Here is a 19,231-nt window from a genome sequence, read left to right as displayed (position 1 = left end):
GAAAATATTTTTGTGTCATTTAGAAGGAAAATGCGTGCATGTTAGCGTTTGAGTCACATTTCAAAAGTTGCTAAATCTAGCAACAAAATTGCTAAATTGGCATCAATGTCCAGTCGGCCAATCAGAAAGCGTTATACTGCGGTGTGATGCTAAGGCGAGATTACCCCCCTTCATGTACCACGAAAAATTGATGTGTTAGTCATTTTAAAGGGGACATGAAGTGCAACAGGCCACACTGACATCCCAAGGGGTTCCTGCTGATTCTACGGAGATTGTGACAGCTGGTTAAATTGGAATACAGCGAGGGAGAGAGGGAGAAAAAGAGGGTGAGCTTGAGTTGGTTAAAAATGGCGGAGAAAAAGGGAGATGGTTTATTAAAGAAGAATGATAGAAAGTGAAAGCAGAGGTTGAAGACAGGAGGAGAATTGGAAGTGAATGAGGGTGAAGTATCGGAGGTGGAAGGTGTGGTGTAGTTCTTGCACGGTTAGGATAAAGATGAGTCTGACAGAAGGAGTATTTTTGGAAAAAGTGGACCCTTGCCCTTTGGCTGATCCATTTGTGGTTTCAGGGTGGGTAACCACATTGTGCTCTACCTTCAGCAACAGCAGGTACAGGTGTCCCAGCAGAAGGTGATGTCATGACAGCAGCAGCTCTCGCCCCATATGACCACAGCCGCAAGGCCAAGACATAATACAGGTCAGGACTTTTTCTTGCGCTCCTTGCTCTACTCTCTTTCTCCCTCATCATTCTGTCTCTGTCCCTGCCACTCTCCTAAAAATTAGTAGCAATTATTGCTGAGAGGATTATCCTAGTTAACCAAAATGTATATGGAAAAGATACTGACAGCAGACAACCCCTCTTTCACCCTCTCCTGTAGGTGCAGGTCAGGGGGCAACAGTAGGGCCAGGTGGTTTTCGTGCCAGGTCCTGCAGCTGCATTCCTCCACCTCCTCCCATCAACAGCTACAGGGGGTCACCATAGCCCAGCTATTACAGTCTGGGAACAGCGCCAACAGGTAAACACACACACAACCGACCCACACTTTTAACACATCGCCAACATTTTCACAGGTGTATTCTTCACCCCAGGTGTGAGACTGCTGTTCCGGGACACCACGGAGTGCCGGTTCTCCTTCATCTGCACCTCCAACAACCAGATCTCTCATATCCAGGGCAGTTGGACCAGACCATCTACCACAACTTCCCGTCCCTGCATGCCCTTGCAGGTACCCCCTCAACTACCATCAACACCACTCCGGCTGTCTGTCTGATATCTATCTCGCTCTTTCAAATCCTTTATGCTTCTCTTTGTGTCTATCGCTCTGACATGTGCTCTGGTTGTCAGACAGCAATGTGGAGGCGGTGGACGGTGGACCCCAGTGGCTACCTGCAGGCTGGGGATTCACTGCGCACTCTGCCCAGGGTGGGCCCCAACGTATGCCTCAACCCTTCAGGGCAATTAAGGGTGCATCTTCAAAGTGTGCAGCTGAGGAATGGCTTTCTATGAACCAACTGTATGTAGTGCATTATTATGAATACATTTTTTGGGAAGGAGCCATGCCTATAGCAAGTCTTGGAATGAATAGGTGTGATGGAGGCGAGTGCATTAGGCATAATATTAAGCGTTGCCTGTGTTCCACCTCTAGGTGGCAGACTGTGTGTGTCTGATGGACAAGGCCAGTGTTGTGCCTGTGGACATGTGTGGCAGATTACTGAACAAGACTACAGCTGTGCGGCTGTAAACGGGCAGAAGAGCCTCACAGACAAAGCACTGCTGTGAGATTGGTGAGGATTCACCCTACAGTATGTGCTTAACACCCTCAAACTGTCATTCTGAACAAAACATCACTGATTGATTTTATTTCTGTGTTCTTCAGACAGCCATGGGGTCCTTACGCTCGGTGAGTGGCACACTCGGTGAGTAGCACACAAACTAGTGGTTAGAATCCATCCCCTCTTCTGTTCCCTCTACTCTTTATCTCTCTCTAATCTATAAAGGCTAACTTGAGACGCCAGTTACTTGAACTTTCACTAAGTCATGCATTGATGTCAATGGAGCATGACTCTGTTACACTCTCAGGTGTTCTGTGCTGACCTGAAGAAGTTCCAGAAGCTGACAGAAACACCCTCTGAAACAGGAGGAGGAGAAGGTCACGATAAAGGTAGCGGGAATGGGGAAGGACAAGAAAATGTGTAATAAAAAGGTCTGTGAAGAAAGAGGTGGATGTGGTGTGAGGTCAGCAGAGGTTATTTGTTGATGATTTATGTTAGCTCAGGAGGCTAAACTGAATATCTGTTATTCTCTGCATACCTCTCTCGGGAGCAACTAGGTTTGTGAGGCTGACAATCTGACCCTGTCTCCCCAGGTTTATGACCTGATTGCATGCAAACCAAGGTCACTGTCTGGTTTTTTTCCTGATCACTTTGTAGAATGATGTAAGACAGATATATAAATGTGATAGATGTCATAAAAGAGACAGAGTTCACTCCGAACCAGACTTTTATTGTCTGTCATATATTTCTGTGTTCAGGCTCTGAACTGAAGGCTACTGATTATTTTTACAGTGATACATGTCTGGGAATTAAGCTCTACAGGTGTGGGTAATTTTACTCTTCTCTTTTTCTCTTCTTTACATAGGAACTAAACACTGAGAAAGTATCTATCTATTATTTTCTAGGTCAATGGACCACCAAAAATACTTTCTATTTGTAACAGTTTATTTTTTTACAATGAAATAAAAAGGTTTTGTACTCGTTTCCTTTGTCAGTGATGTGAGATTATGCACACATTTTGATTCAGTCTAGTTGTGGATGCTTCCAGTCTTTAGACACCCCTATGTTCATATTCTACCAATGTAGTAGAACCTGGGAAAAGGTGGAGTGTCAGAGGTGACTTCTAGATGGTGAAAAGATATGGGAAGATTCTTTATCACAGCATCATATTATTTCCTGGGCCAATTACTTTTAAATATTACTCTACTTAATATCACAATGAGTGTTTTGCTAAGTTTAGGCTACATTAAAGGGTCAATCTGCAGTTCAAACCATAAAGTTGAGGGTTAGGGCTGGAAAAATGTAACCACTCTCAAATTCACAAAAACATGGCTTGTAGTTTAAACCATGTGTTAAGGCTATAAAGTGTTTGTTTACAATTACATTGTTTAAAACAAGCGTATATTTTGGTTCTGATGCAGTATTCATGACTTTTATATTCATCAAGAATCAATGGGTTTAGCAATTTTAGATTGCCCCTTTAAGTAGTAAATGGTTCGCAGGGTAGCCTATGTGCAAATGCAATTAGCAGTGTTGACGTGTGCATGTGTGGGTTCGTATGTCCAAAAAATGGTGCCCAATGACCCTCTGACGCAATACACACCCAGTCTCTCTTGCTGATTCGATTTGTTTACTGTGTATGTCTGCGTCTGTCCTGTAAAAGCAGTATGTCTGGCCAGTTCTGAAATGCCATGTTTATAGTTGGGATTGCAGGTATCTGCCCTCTGTGCTATTTTTTTACATTTAAGTCATATAGCAGATGCTCTTACGCAGAGCGACTTACAGGGGAAGTTAGGATAAAGTGCCTGCTATAAGTGTATGTATGTCACTAGGTGCTGTCACTGGTTTCTACTAGAGTATGGACGGTATAGGAGTCACTGAGAGTGTGACTAATACCCTAAATCTGTAACCATGGGCACCCTCATATCATCCTGACCAACTTGCTCTCTAAATACACCTCTGCTGTCTTCAACCAGGATCTCAGCAATCACTGCCTAATTTCCTGATTCCGTAATGGGTCTGTGGTCAAACGACCACCCCCCCACCACAGTCAAACGCTCCCTAAAACACTTCAGCGAGCAGGCCTTTAATCGACCTGGCCCGGGTATCCTGGAAAGATATCCTTCAGTAGAGGATGCCTGGTTGTTCTTTAAAAGTGCTTTCCTCACCATCTTAAATAAGCATGCCCCATTCAAAAAATGTAGAACTAAACAGATATAGTCCTTGGTTCACCCCAGACTTGACTGCCCTTGACCAACACAAAAACACCCTGTGGCGTACTGCATTAGCATCAAATAGCCCCCGCGATATGCAACTTTTCAGGGAAGTCAGGAACCAATATACAGGAAAGCTACGGCTAGCTTTTACAAACAGAAATTTGCATCCTGTAGCACTAATTCCCAAAAGTTTTGAGACACTGTAAAGTCCATGGAGAATAAGAGCACCTCCTCCCAGCTGCCCACTGCTCTGAGGCTAGGAAACACTGTCATCACCGATAAATCTATGATCATATCAATAAGCATTTTTCTACGGCTGGCCATGCTTTCCACCTGGCTACCACTACCCCGGCCAACAGCTCTGCACCCCCCGCAGAAACTTGCCCAAGCCCACCCCCCACACACTTTTCCTTCACCCAAATCCAGACAGCTGATGTTCTAAAAGAGCTGCAAAATCTGGATCCCTACCAATCAGCTGGGCTAGACAATCTGGACCCTCTCTTTCTAAAAAATTATCTGCCGAAATTGTTGCAACGCCTATTACTAACCTGTTCAACCTCTCTTTCGTATCGTCTGAGATCCCCAAAGATTGGAAAGATGCTGCGGTCATCCCCCTCTTCAAAGGGAGAGACACTCTAGACCCAAACTGTTACAGACCTATATCCATCCTGCCCTGCATTTCTAAAATCTTCGAAAGCCAAGTTAACAAACAGATCACCAACCATTTTGAATCCCACTGTACCTTTTCCACTATTCAATCTGGTTTCCGAGCTGGTCATGGGTGCACCTCAGCCACGCTCAAGGTACTAAACGATATCATAACCGCCATCGATAAAAGACAGTACTGTGCAGTCGTCTTCATCGACCTGGCCAAGGCTTTTGACTCTGTCAATCACCGCATTCTTATCGGCAGACTCAATAGCCTTGGTTTCTCAAATGACTGCCTCGCCTGGTTCACCAACTACTTCTCTGATAGAGTTCAGTGTGTCAAATCAGAGGTACCCACGGCAGTCTCTATGGGGGTGCCACAGGGTTCCATTCTCGGGCCGACTCTTCTCTGTATACATCAAGGATGTCACTCTTGCTGCTGGTGATTCTCTGATCCACCTCTACGCAGACGACTCCATTCTGTATACATCTGGCCCTTCTTTGCACACTGTGCTAACAAACCTCCAAACGAGCTTCAATGCAGTACATCTTTCTGTGGCCTCCAACTGCTTTTAAATGCTAGTAAAACTAAATGCATGCTCTTCAACCGATCGCTGCCCGCACCCTGCCCGACTATCATCACTACTCTGGACGGTTCTGACTTTAGAATATGTGGACAACTGCCAATACCTAGGTGTCTGTTTAGGCTGTAAACTCTCTTTCCAGACTCACATTCAGCATCTCCAATCCAGAATTAAATCTAGAATCGGCTTCCTATTTCGCAACAAAGCATCCTTCACTCATTCTGCCAAACATACACTGTAAAACTGACCATCCTACCGATCCTTGACTTCGGCGATGTCATTTACAAAATAGCCTACAACACTCTACTCAACAAATTGGAGTCTATCACAGTGCCATCCGTTTTGTCACCAAAGCCCCAAATACTACCCACCACTGCGACATGTATGCTCTCGTTGGCTGGCCCTCACATCATATTCATGGCCAAACCCGCTGGCTCCGGGTCATCTTTAAGTCTTTGCTAGGTAAAGCCCTGCCTTATCTCAGCTCACGGGTCACCATAGCAGCACCCACCCATAGCACGCGCTCCAGCAGGTATATTTCACTTGTCACCCCCAAAGCCAACTCCTACTTTGGCCGCCTTTTCCTTACAGTTCTCTGAGGCCAAGGACTGGAACAAATTGCAAAAATCACTGAAGCTGGAGACTCATATCTCCCTCACTAAGTTTAAGCATCAGCTATCAGAGCAGCTTACAGATCATTGCACCTGTACATAGCCCATCTGTAATTAGCCCACCCAACTACCTCATCCCCATATTGTTGTTTATTTTTTTTCTCCTTTGCACCCCAGTATCGCTACTTGCACATTCATCTTCTGCACATCTATATAAATATACCTGCTAGAGCGCGTGCTACGTGTGTGTGCTGCTATGGTGACCAGTGAGCAGAGATAAGGCGGGGCTTTACCTAGCAAGAACTTATGGATGACCTGGAGCCAGTGGGTTTGGCGATGAATATGAAGCGAGGGCCAGCCAACAAGAGCATACAGGTCGCAGTGGTGGGTAGTATAGGCAGAGTTCCTCTGTCCAGTGTCTGTGTTTATTTGCCATTCTTAATTTTTTATTTGTATTGGCCAGTCTGAGATATGGCTTTTTCTTTGCAGCGCTGCCTAGAAGGCCAGCATCCCGGGGTCGCCTCTTCACTGTTGACTTTGAGACTGGTGTTTTACGGGTACTATTTAATGAAGCTGCCAGTTGAGGACTTGTGAGGCGTCTGTTTCTCAAACTAGACACTAATGTACTTGTCCTCTTGCTCAGTTGTGCACCAGGGCCTCCCACTCCTCTTTCTATTCTGGTTAGAGCCAGGACATTTCTAAGTGACCCCAAACTTTTGAACTGTTGTGTGAAATACGTATATATTATACTGAACAAAAATATAAACGCAACATGTGAAGTGTTGGTCCCATGTTACTTAAATAAGCTGAAGTACAATATCACAGACATTTTTCCAGACACACAAAAGCTTATTTCTTTCAAATGTTGTTCACACATTTGTTTACATCCCTGTTAGTGAGCATTTCTCCTTTGCCAAGATAATACAGCCACCTGACAGGTGTGGCATATCAAGAAGCTGATTAAACAGCATGATCATTACACAGGTGCACCTTGTGCTGGGGTCAATAAAAGGCCACTCTTAAATGTGCAGTTTTGTCTCACAACACAATGCCTCAAATGGTATCAAATACATTGGTTTCCAGGTGTTTGTTGCCATTCCATTTTCTACTTTCCAGCCATTATTATGAGCCATTCTCCCCTCAGCAGCCTCCACTGGCCTATGCCTTCCCAGACCCACTCATGGCTGCACCCCTGCCCAGTCATGTGACATCCATAGATTAGGGCCTGATGAATTGATTTCAATTGACTGATTTCCTTATATGAGCTGTAACTCATCATTGAGTAACAAATCATTGAATTTGTTCCATGTTGCTATTAAAAATGTTTGTTCAGTATATATATATATATATATGTCTGTGTGTGTGTGTGTGTGTGTGTGTATTATTATTATTAACAGTTAACACCCAACAACAACTGCTCCCCGGATGCTGATGACATTGATTAAGGAAGACACATTTTGGTTGAATGCCTTCAGTTGTGCAACTGACTAGGTTTTCCCTTTCCCTACTTATGTATGTAAGCATATGCATTCATGTGTTTACTTGCATCTGCACGGGTTTCGGTGTGTGTTTTCATCCATAGATTGTTTAGTTTGTGTGTGTGTGTGTGCAGCCATGTGTGTAAATGTATGAGTGAGTCAGCTTTCATCTTCAGTCCAGTTGAGTTGGACAGGAGCCGGGGCCCAGCTTTAGGGCAGATAAAAATAGAGAGAGAGCACACAGAGTGGAGTGCGAGAATAGGAGGAAGAAAAACAGTGGGAGAGGAGAAAATTGAGTTGGAGTGGGGAGTTTGACATAATTTGGCTAAACAGGCAATATCTGCACACCAGGAAAGAAAAAGCCTTACTGCCCTGTGTATTGCGTAAGAGATAAGTCTCAGTCTGTGTCATCATGTCTGTGCATAGCAGTGGAGGCTGGTGGGAGGAGCTGTAGAAATATGGGCTCATTGTAATGGCTGGAATGGAATAACAAAACAGAGTCAAACGTGGTTTCCGTATGCTTGATGACTTTGATACCGTTCCATTTATTCTATTCTAGCCACGACAGTAAGCTAGTCCTATAGCCCCTCCCATCAGCCTCCACTGGTGTATAGGAGTGTGTAAAATGAAAGGATACCTCTCTGGAAGATGCTGCTCCCCTGAAGGGATTCTGTTACTCTCCTCAGCCAACAGATTTGCAGCAGTAGGGGTGTGTTTTTCTCTCTGGAGCATGTGTGACTGTGTGTATGAGAAAGTGAGTGTCATGTGTGGGGATGTGGCAGAGAAAGAGTGGTATACAGTGCCTTGTAAAAGTGTTCACCCCTCTTGGCTTTTTTCCTATTTTGTTGAATTACAATCTGAAATTTAAATGGGTTTTTATTTGGATTTCATGTGATGGACATCAACAAAATAGTCCAAAATGGTGAAGTGAAATGGAGGGCATTGATCAGAGAGGCAACAAAGAGACCAAAGAAACCCTGAAGGAGCTGCAAAGCTCCACAGCAGAGATTGTAGTATCTGTCCATAGGATCACTTCAAGCCGAGCATTCCACAGAGCTGGGCTTTACGGAAGAGTGGCCAGAAAAAAAGCCATTGCTTAAAGAAAAAAAATAAGCAAACACATTTGGTGTTCGCCAAAAGACATGTGGGAGACATATGGAAGAAGGTACTCTGGTCAAATGAGACTAAAATGTAGCTTTTTGGCCATCAAGGAAAATGCTGTCTGGCACACACCCAACACCTCACATCACCCTGAGAACATCATCCCCACAGTGAAGCATGCTGGTGGCAGCATCATGCTGTGGGGATGTTTTTCATCTGTAGGGACTGGAAAACTGGACAGAATTGAAGGAATGATGGATTGAGCTAAATACACGGAAATTCTTGAGGGAAACCTGTTTCAGTCTTCCAGAGATTTGAGACTTGGACGGAGGTTCACCTTCCAGTAGGACAATGACCCTAAGCATACTGCTAAAGCAACACTCGAGTGGTTTAAGGGGAAACATTTAAATGTCTTTGAATGGCCTAGTCAAAGTTCAGACCTCAATCCAATTGAGAATCTGTGGTATGACTTAAAGATTGAAGTGTAGACAAAGTATTGACTTAGAGGGGTGAATAGTTATGCACACTCAAGTTTTCTGTTTTTTTTTTATTTATTTTTTATTTCTTGTTTGTTTCACAATGCAACATTTTTTGCATCTTCAAAGTGGTAGGCATGTTGTGTAAATCAAATGATACAACGCCCCCCCCCCCCCCAAAAAATCCATTTTAATTCCAGTCTGTAAGGCAACAAAATAGGAAAAATGCCAAGAGTGGTGAATAGTTTTGCATACCACTGTATGTTCATGTGGGAGTAAGAGAGTGTGTGTGTTGTCTCTGCATAAGAGTGTGTCTCGATGTGGCTCTGATTGTTATGTCTAAATCCTGAGCTTTTGTGTTCTTAAATGGAAAGACCGTGTGAAAGCCATTGGAACAACATGTACCTCAATGCCTCTCTGTTTTGAATTGAACAATTTTCCCTCTTAGACACACATGGGCTCTCTGTGTCTCCCCCTCTCTCTCACACATTACACTAAACATGGTCTGTCTGTCTTCTACTGTTCCTCTCCCCTCTGTCTAATAATACAATACAACTGACGGCTATTATCTTAACAATAAAAGCTGAACTGTTTATCATTCTTGGTTAATAGACACTGATATTCGTACACAGTGCCTTGAGAAAGTATTCATACCCCTTGACTTATTCCACATTTTGTTCAAATCAAACTTTATTTGTCACATGCGCCAAATACAAGTGTAGACCTTGTTGTGCTTACTTACAAGCCCTAAATCAACAGTGCAGTTCAAGAAGAGGTAAGAAAATATTTACCAAATAAACTAAAGTTAAAAAAAATAAGTAACACAATAACATAACAATAAGGGGTACCGGTACCGAGTCAGTGTGCAGGGGTACAGTGTGCAGGGGTACAGTCAAGGTAATTTGCAGATGTAGGTAGGGGTGAAGTGACTTTGTATAGATAATAAACAGCGAGTAGCAGCAGTGTATAAAACAAATGGAGGGAGGAGGGGGGTCAATGTAAGTAGTCCAGTGGCCATTTTATTAATTGTTCAGCAGTCTTGTGGGTGTCGAAGCTGTTATGGAGCCTTTTGGTCCTAGACTTGGCGCTCTGGTACCGCTTGCTGTGCGGTAGCAAAGAGAACAGTCTATGACTTGGGTGACTGGAGTTTCTGACAATTTAATGGCCGTTCCTCTGACACCGCCTATTATACAGTGCCTTGCGAAAGTATTCGGCCCCCTTGAACTTTGCGACCTTTTGCCAAATTTCAGGCTTCAAACATAAATATATAAAACTGTATTTTTTTGTGAAGAATCAACAACAAGTGGGACACAATCATGAAGTGGAACGACATTTATTGGATATTTCAAACTTTTTTAACAAATCAAAAACTGAAAAATTGGGCGTGCAAAATTATTCAGCCACCTTAAGTTAATACTTTGTAGCGCCACCTTTTGCTGCGATTACAGCTGTAAGTCGCTTGGGGTATGTCTCTATCAGTTTTGCACATCGAGAGACTGACATTTTTTCCCATTCCTCCTTGCAAAACAGCTCGAGCTCAGTGAGGTTGGATGGAGAGCATTTGTGAACAGCAGTTTTCAGTTCTTTCCACAGATTCTCGATTGGATTCAGGTCTGGACTTTGACTTGGCCATTCTAACACCTGGATATGTTTATTTTTGAACCATTCCATTGTAGATTTTGCTTTATGTTTTGGATCATTGTCTTATTGGAAGACAAATCTCCGTCCCAGTCTCAGGTCTTTTGCAGACTCCATCAGGTTTTCTTCCAGAATGGTCCTGTATTTGGCTCCATCCATCTTCCCATCAATTTTAACCATCTTCCCTGTCCCTGCTGAAGAAAAGCAGGCCCAAACCATGATGCTGCCACCACCATGTTTGACAGTGGGGATGGTGTGTTGCTTTTACGCCAAACATAACGTTTTGCATTGTTGCCAAAAAGTTCAATTTTGGTTTCATCTGACCAGAGCACCTTCTTCCACATGTTTGGTGTGTCTCCCAGGTGGCTTGTGGCAAACTTTAAACGACACTTTTTATGGATATCTTTAAGAAATGGCTTTCTTCTTGCCACTCTTCCATAAAGGCCAGATTTGTGCAATGTACGACTGCGAGGGTAAAAAAAAACACGCCCTGTTAAGAACTCTTTTTATTTTTTAAAATATTTTTTTTATATATATTGTTGTTGTCCTATGGACAGAGTCTCCCACCTCAGCTGTAGATCTCTGCAGTTCATCCAGAGTGATCATGGGCCTCTTGGCTGCATCTCTGATCAGTCTCCTCCTTGTATGAGCTGAAAGTTTAGAGGGACGGCCAGGTCTTGGTAGATTTGCAGTGGTCTGATACTCCTTCCAATTCAATATTATCGCTTGCACAGTGCTCCTTGGGATGTTTAAAGCTTGGGAAATCTTTTTGTATCCAAATCCGGCTTTAAACTTCTTCACAACAGTATCTCGGACCTGCCTGGTGTGTTCCTTGTTCTTCATGATGCTCTCTGCGCTTTTAACGGACCTCTGAAACTATCACAGTGCAGGTGCATTTATACGGAGACTTGATTACACACAGGTGGATTGTATTTATCATCATTAGTCATTTAGGTCAACATTGGATCATTCAGAGATCCTCACTGAACTTCTGGAGAGAGTTTGCTGCACTGAAAGTAAAGGGGCTGAATAATTTTGCACACCCAATTTTTCAGTTTTTGATTTGTTAAAAAAGTTTGAAATATCCAATAAATGCCGTTCCACTTCATGATTGTGTCCCACTTGTTGTTGATTCTTCACAAAAAAATACAGTTTTATATCTTTATGTTTGAAGCCTGAAATGTGGCAAAAGGTCGCAAAGTTCAAGGGGGCCGAATACTTTCGCAAGGCACTGTCTAAGTCGGGAAGTTTACATACACTTAGGTTGGAGTCTTTAAAACTTGTTTTTCAACCACTCCACTGTCAAGCCCTGACCTTAGAGAGCCTTTTTATTTCTCTATTTGGTTAGGTCAGGGTGTGATTTGGGTGGGCATTCTAGTTGTCTATTTCTTTGTTGGCCGGGTATGGTTCCCAATCAGAGGAAGCTGTCTATCGTTGTCTCTGATTGGGAATCATACTTAGGCAGCCTGTTTTCCACCCTAGTTTGAAGGATCTTGTTTTTGCACAGTAGCTGTTTAGCCCTGCAGAACTTTACGATCGTTTTTCCTTTGTTGTTTTTTTGGTGTTCATCTAAATAAGAAAGATGTAGGCTTACCACGCTGTGCCTTGGTCTCATTCTTTCAACGGACGTAACAGAAGATCCCACCACTAACGGACCAAGCAGCGTGGCCATTGCATGTCTGTAGAAATGCAATGGAACGCAGCTAACTCTCACGGGGGTGCGCCTGAGTGAGCTCGCTGCACACTGCCAGACCCCTGGCTCAATGAGCTCGTATTCCCTCATCCTTCACAGTAGAAGCATCAACCAAGGTTCTAAAGACTGTTGTCATCTAGTGGAAGCCTTAGGAAGTGCAATATGACTCCATAGACACTGTATATTGGATAGGAAAACCTACAAACCTCAGATTTCCCACTTCCTGGTTGAATTTGTCTCAGGTCTCTGCCTGCCATATGAGTTCTGTTATACTCACAGACATCATTCAAACAGTTTTAGAAACTTCAGAGTGTTTTCTATACAACCCAACTAATAATATGCATATCTTAGCTTCTGGGCCTGAGTAGCAGGTAGTTTACTTTGGGCACCTTATTCATCCAAGCTACTCAAATACTGCCCCCAGCCATAAGAAGATTATTGAACTTATAATTCACTGTATCACATTTCCAGTGGGTCATAAGTTAACATACACTAAGTTGACTGTGCCTTTAAACAGCTTGGAAAATTCCAGAAAATGTTGTCATGGCTTTAGAAGCTTCTGATAGGCTAATTGACATAATTTGAGTTAATTGGAGGTGTACCTGTGGATGTATTTCAAGGCCTACCTTCAAACTCAGTGCCTCTTTGCTTGACATCATGGGAAAATCAAAAGAAATCAGCCCCCCAAAAAATTAGAGACCACCACAAGTCTGGTTCATCCTTTGGAGAAATTTCCAAACGCCTGACGGTACCAGGATCATTTGTACAAACAATAGTACGCAAGTATAAACACCATGGGACCACGCAGCCATCATACCGCTCAGGAAGGAGATGCGTTCTGTCTCCAAGAGATGAACGTACTTTGGTGCGAAACGTGCAAATCAATCCCAGAGCAACAGCAAAGGACCTTGTGAAGATGATTTGCTGCGGGAGGGATTGGTGCACTTCATAAAATAGATGGCATCATGAGTAGGGAAATGTATGTGGATATATTGAAGAAACATCTCAAGGTATTTGAGTGGCCATCACAAAGCCTTGACCTCAATATAGAACATTTGTGGGCAACTGAAAAAGCGTGTGCAAGCAAGGAGGCCTACAAACCTGACTCAGTTACACCAACTCTGTCAGGAGGAATGGGCCAAAATTCACCCAATTTATTGTGGGAAACATGTGGAAGGATTTTTTACTGGGATTAAATGTCAGGAATTGTGGAAAAACTGATTTTAAATGTCTTTGGCTAAGGTGTATGTAAACTTTAGACTTCAACTGTAGGTCCTGGATGGCAGGAAGCTTGGCCCCAGTGATGTACTGGGCCATACGCACTACCCTCTGTAGCGCCTTACGGTCAGATGCTGAGCAGTTGCCATACCAGGTGGTGATGCAAAGGGTCAGGATGATCCAGCTGGTGCAGCTGTAGAACTTTTTGATGATCTGGAGACCAATGTCAAATCTTTTCAGTCTCGTGAGGGGGAAATATTTTGCCGTGCCCTCTTCACGACTGCCTTGGTGTGTTTGGCTATGATAGTTCGTTGGTGATGTGGACACCAAGGAACTTGAAACTCTCAACCCCCTCCCCTACAGTCCCATCAATGTTAATGGGGGCCTGTTCGGCCCGCCTTTTCCTGTCGTCAACGATCAGCTTCTTTGTATTGCTCACATTGAGGGAGAGGTTGTTGTCCTGGCACCATGCTTTGTTGTGTTACAGCCTGAATTCAAAATGTATTAAATATATTTTTTTCTAACCCATCTATTTAAAATTAAATACAGAAATATCTCATTTACTTAAGTATTCATACCCCTATGTCAATACATGTTAGAATCACCTTTGGCAGCGATTACAGCTCTGTCTTTCTGAGTAATATTTGCACATCATTCTTAAAAATGTTCAAGCTCTGTCAAGTTGGTTGTTGATCATTGCTAGACAGCCATTTTCCAGTCTTGCCATAGATTTTCAATACGATTTAAGTCAAAACTTCAACTAGGGCACTCGGGAACATTCAATGTTATCTTGGTAAGTAAATCAGTGTAGATTTGGATTTGTGTTTTAGGTTATTGTCCTGCTTAAAGGTGAATTTGTCTCCCAGTGTCTGTTGGAAAGAAGACAGAACCAGGTTTTCCTCTAGGATTTTGCCTGTGCTTAACTATATTACGTTCCTTTTCATCATAAAAAAACTCCCAAGCAAACCCATAACATGATGCAACCAGTAATATTCTTGAAAATATGGAAGGTGAAACTCATTAATGTGTTTTATTGGATTTGCCCAAAACATAACACTGTATTCAGAACAAAATATTTTGGGGGGTATTACTTAAGTGCCTTGTTGCAAAGCGGATGCATGTTTTGGAATATTTTTTATTCTGTACAAACTTCCTTCTTTTCACTCTGTCAATTAGGTTAGTATTGTCGAGTCATGGCAATGTTGTTGATCTGTCCATGGTTTTCTACTATCACAGTCAATAAACTGTTTTAAAGTCACCATTGGCCTCATGGTGAAATACCTGAGCAGTTTCCTTCCTCTTCGGCAACTGAGTTAGGATGGACAACTGTATTTTTGTAGTGACTGGGTGTATTGATACACCATCCAAAGTGTAATCAATAACTACACCATACTCAAATGGATGGATATTGAATGTCTGCTTTTTTTACCCATCTACCAATAGGTGCACTTCTTTGTGAGGCATTGGAAACCTCCCTGGTCTTTGTGGTTGAGTCTGTGTTTGAAATTCACTGCTCAACTGAGGGACCTTACAGATAATTGTATGTGTTGGGTATGGAGATGAGGTAGTCATTCAAAAATCATGTTAAACACTTATCCACACAAAGTCAATCCATTACAAGACATTTCAGCTTTTCATTTTTTATTAATTAGTAATAAAAAATAAAAATAAATAAAAAATATATATATATATATATTTAAACATAATTATTCCACTTTGACATTATGGGGTATTGTGTGTAGGCCAGTGACAAAACAAATATAAATGTAATCCCTTTTAAATTCAGGATGTAACCCAACAAAAATATGGAAAAAGTCAAGGGGTGTGAATGCTTTCTGAAGGCATTGTATAGTAAGTATCATACTGTACAGACACAGAGACTGTAATGGGGTTCCATCCTCTTGTCCCTCCAGATCTGATGAAACTCAATGCTGGTGGAGGGAGAGAGCCTAGGGGGGGCTGAGGGAGAGGGAGAGCAGCCTCCATATGGAGCTCTGTCTTTAGAGCCCAGAGTGGAGAATTATCCCTGAGTGTCTAGACAACCAGAAAGAGGCTGCATCCTGTGGAGGTATTTTGGTACTAATCTCCCCACTGACTCATACATTAGCTGAGAAGCCTATGCTAGGCATAATAATGAAGGGTTTATCACATTAATGAAATTAATATGGGTCTTAATCTGATTGCTTGTATCCTGCTGCCGCAGTGTTATTTATTTGAGATGGAGCCCCATGCCTGGTTTTGGAGGAAAGATCCGAGAACATTTATGTCTTGTTCGATAATATGCATATTTATATCCACAAATCTCGATTTACATTGACGCCATGTTCAGAAATGCCTCCAAAATATCCAGAGTAATTACAGAGAGCTACGCCAGATAACAGAAATACTCATTAGAAACTTTGACACAACTTTTTGCACAAATCTGGCCTTTATGGAAGAGTGGCAAGAAGAAAGCCATTTATATCCATAAAAAGTGTCCTTTAAAGTTTGCCACAAGCCACCTGGGAGACACACCAAACATGTGGAAGAAGGTGCTCTGGTCAGATGAAACCAAAATTGAACTTTTTGGCAACAATGCAAGACGTTATGTTTGGCGTAAAAGCAACACAGCTCATCACCCACAGCTCAACACCATCCCCACTGTCAAACATGGTGGTGGCAGCATCATGGTTTGGGCCTGCTTTTCTTCAGCAGGGACAGGGAAGATGGTTCAAATTGATGGGAAGATGGATGGAGCCAAATACAGGACCATTCTGGAAGAAAACCTGATGGAGTCTGCAAAAGACCTGAGACTGGGACGGAGATTTGTCTTCCAACAAGACAATGATCCAAAACATAAAGCAAAATCTACAATGGAATGGTTCAAAAATAAACATATCCAGGTGTTAGAATGGCCAAGTCAAAGTCCAGACCTGAATCCAATCGAGAATCTGTGGAAAGAACTGAAAACTGCTGTTCACAAATGCTCTCCATCCAACCTCACTGAGCTCGAGCTGTTTTGCAAGGAGGAATGGGAAAACATTTCAGTCTCTCGATGTGCAAAACTGATAGAGACACACCCCAAGCGACTTACAGCTGTAATCACAGCAAAAGGTGGCGCTACAAAGTATTAACTTAAGGGGGCTGAATAATTTTGCACGCCCAATTTTTCAGTTTTTGATTTGTTACATTTTTTTGAAATATTCAATAAATGTCGTTCCACTTCATGATTGTGTCCCACTTGTTGTTGATTCTTCACAAAAAAATACAGTTTTATATCTTTATGTTTGAAGCCTGAAATGTGGCAAAAGGTCGCAAAGTTCAAGGGGGCCGAATACTTTCGCAAGGCACTGTAGCTTGGTAATGCCCCAATCATACCCTAAACACACGGCAACACACTCTCCCATTCACACTCATACACATTCCTGTGGTCATTCCTATAGCGTATCGTGTATGTGCTGCGCTGTCACACCCATTGTGTGAACACATGGATTGCATGCTTGAGGGTTTTTTCATATTAAATCACGCATGAAAACACATACTGTACATGGTCACAAGTTTAAGTTTTTATATTAAACATTGACAAACTGAAAAGACAGAAGCACCACACTCAAGTCGGTTGCTTGCAGCAATCATATCCATACAAAAAAATCCTCATTGACTCTCTATCTTCCACACTGTCAAAATAATTGATTGACAAACGGAGACAGAGATGTGCATGCACACATGAACAAACTCTCTTTGTGAAACAACGACAGAGGCAGAAACACACACACACATTCATACAGTATTTGTATTCAATTGCAGAACGTAAGTAGTATGAAGTGATTCTAACCCTTACTATTCTACAGTCTTAAATTCTAACAACCTAAATTGCTTTGTGTGTGTGTGTGTGTGTGTGTGTGTGTGTGTGTGTGTGTGTGTGTGTGTGTGTGTGTGTGTGTGTGTGTGTGTGTGTGAGATGAGAGATCTTTTCTACCTGCTCTACTTGACAGAGGATCTGTCTGAGTTGATTTGTTTCCTGTCTCACGGTGCATTTGCATGTTAGTTGTAAAATATGCACACTGATTTGATTACGCTCTGGAAGTGATCCTACCCCACCCCTCTCTCATCAAATCAAATGTATTTATATAGCCCTTCGTACATCAGCTGATAACTCAAAGTGCTGTACAGAAACCCAGCCTAAAACCCCAAACAGCAAGCAATGCAGGTGTAGAAGCACGGTGGCTAGGAAAAACTCCCTAGAAAGGCCAAAACCTAGGAAGAAACCTAGAGAGGAACCAGGCTATGTGGGGTGGCCAGTCCTCTTCTGGCTGTGCCGGGTGGAGATTATAACAGAACATGGCCAAGATGTTCAAATGTTCATAAGTGACCAGCATGGTCCAATAATAATAAGGCAGAACAGTTGAAACTGGAGCAGCAGCATGGCCAGGTGGACTGGGGACAGCAAGGAGTCATCATGTCAGGTAGTCCTGAGGCATGGTCCTAGGGCTCAGGTCCTCCGAGAGAGAGAAAGAAAGAGAGAAAGAGAGAATTAGAGAGAGCACACTTAAATTCACACAGGACACCGAATAGGACAGGAGAAGTACTCCAGATATAACAAACTGACCCTAGCCCCCCGACACATAAACTACTGCAGCATAAATACTGGAGGCTGAGACAGGAGGGGTCAGGAGACACTGTGGCCCCATCACCTCAAGCATCTCTGTACTAATGTAATGGTCTTAGGGAAAGCCTAGGGTTATTTTAGGTCCTAGGTCTAAACTCGAGCAAGAGAGAGAGGTATTGTACTGAGACAAAGGCACAAATTCATTATCTGTGACTTCCCTCCAAACCCTGCAGTAGTGTGTATGGGTTGTTGTTTGTTTCCAGTCTATGTGGCAGTGAGACACTGTCTGGCATTGTTGACAGTAGATTCAGGCCTAGTGTCTGTGGTGCAGCAGGACAGATAGTTCAGCCTTGAGGAGTAGAGGAAGGGTGTGGTTCTACTGTTATCACTGTAAAAAAAAACTCCCCTGCACCCTTTCCACCGAATATAATATTGTTGACACAGTGGCCATGGACAGGTGAAATAAAGGGGACCATACTTGCAAACATTAGAACAAATTTAAAGTTAAGTTTAAGGATCAGCCAATTAATGTAATGTCACGTGATAGAATGCTACATGGTTGCTGATCCCATCAGACAACCTGGCACACGTTAGCCCCTATGTTAACCTCACCAGGTGGCAGTGAGTATTTCTTGCAACAAATTCCTTGTCAGCCTATCAAAGATCTTGAACTTTCTCTCCACAAATCATTTGCATTCCTTAAAATAGGTCAATTCTGCCACCAGATGTACATCTTGAATTTTGAGTTTTACATGTATCCCTCTCGTGACCGAGTTGACTTATTTTAAGAAATGCCATTGGTTTGCAGGAAATATTCACTGCTACCCGGTGAGGTCAGCATAGGGCTAATGTGTGCCAGGTTATCTTATGGGACCAGCGTTCTATCACGTGACAGCACGTTGACGATTTTAATTGGCTGATGTTTAACGTTAACCCTGAATTTGAACAACTCCCTAGCCTCTCTCTGAATGACTTGGACATCCTTGGGTGAGTGAAGGAGTGACAGAGAGAGGGAGGAGATGAAGGGGTGGCATGGAGCCAGGGTGCAGGGCTTGGCACAGGGAAACACCAGCAGCCTTGGCTGCCTCGCTCTCCTCCAGAGGCATAGGTTGGGACAGATAGAGGAGAGGAGGAGGGTAGAGTTTCAGCATGAGAACACAATCTGTTCCAATTCCTTTGTCTCTCTTGTCATGCACCATTCTCAACCT

General features: G+C 42.9%; 1 protein-coding gene across 1 annotated transcript in view; it reads left to right on the top strand.

Moving 5' to 3' along the window:
* Positions 1 to 19,231, top strand: part of LOC110531972 (transmembrane and coiled-coil domains protein 1) — a 466,184-nt gene that overhangs the window by 139,443 nt on the left and 307,510 nt on the right. The gene's annotated exons all lie outside the window — the stretch shown is intronic.

This window comes from Oncorhynchus mykiss, chromosome 9 (genome assembly GCF_057628025.1).
Source record: "Oncorhynchus mykiss isolate SJ-2025 chromosome 9, ASM5762802v1, whole genome shotgun sequence".
Taxonomy (NCBI): domain Eukaryota; kingdom Metazoa; phylum Chordata; class Actinopteri; order Salmoniformes; family Salmonidae; genus Oncorhynchus; species Oncorhynchus mykiss.
The sequence above is the reverse complement of the archived record's forward strand: the minus strand, read 5'-3'. Positions and strand labels throughout refer to the sequence as shown.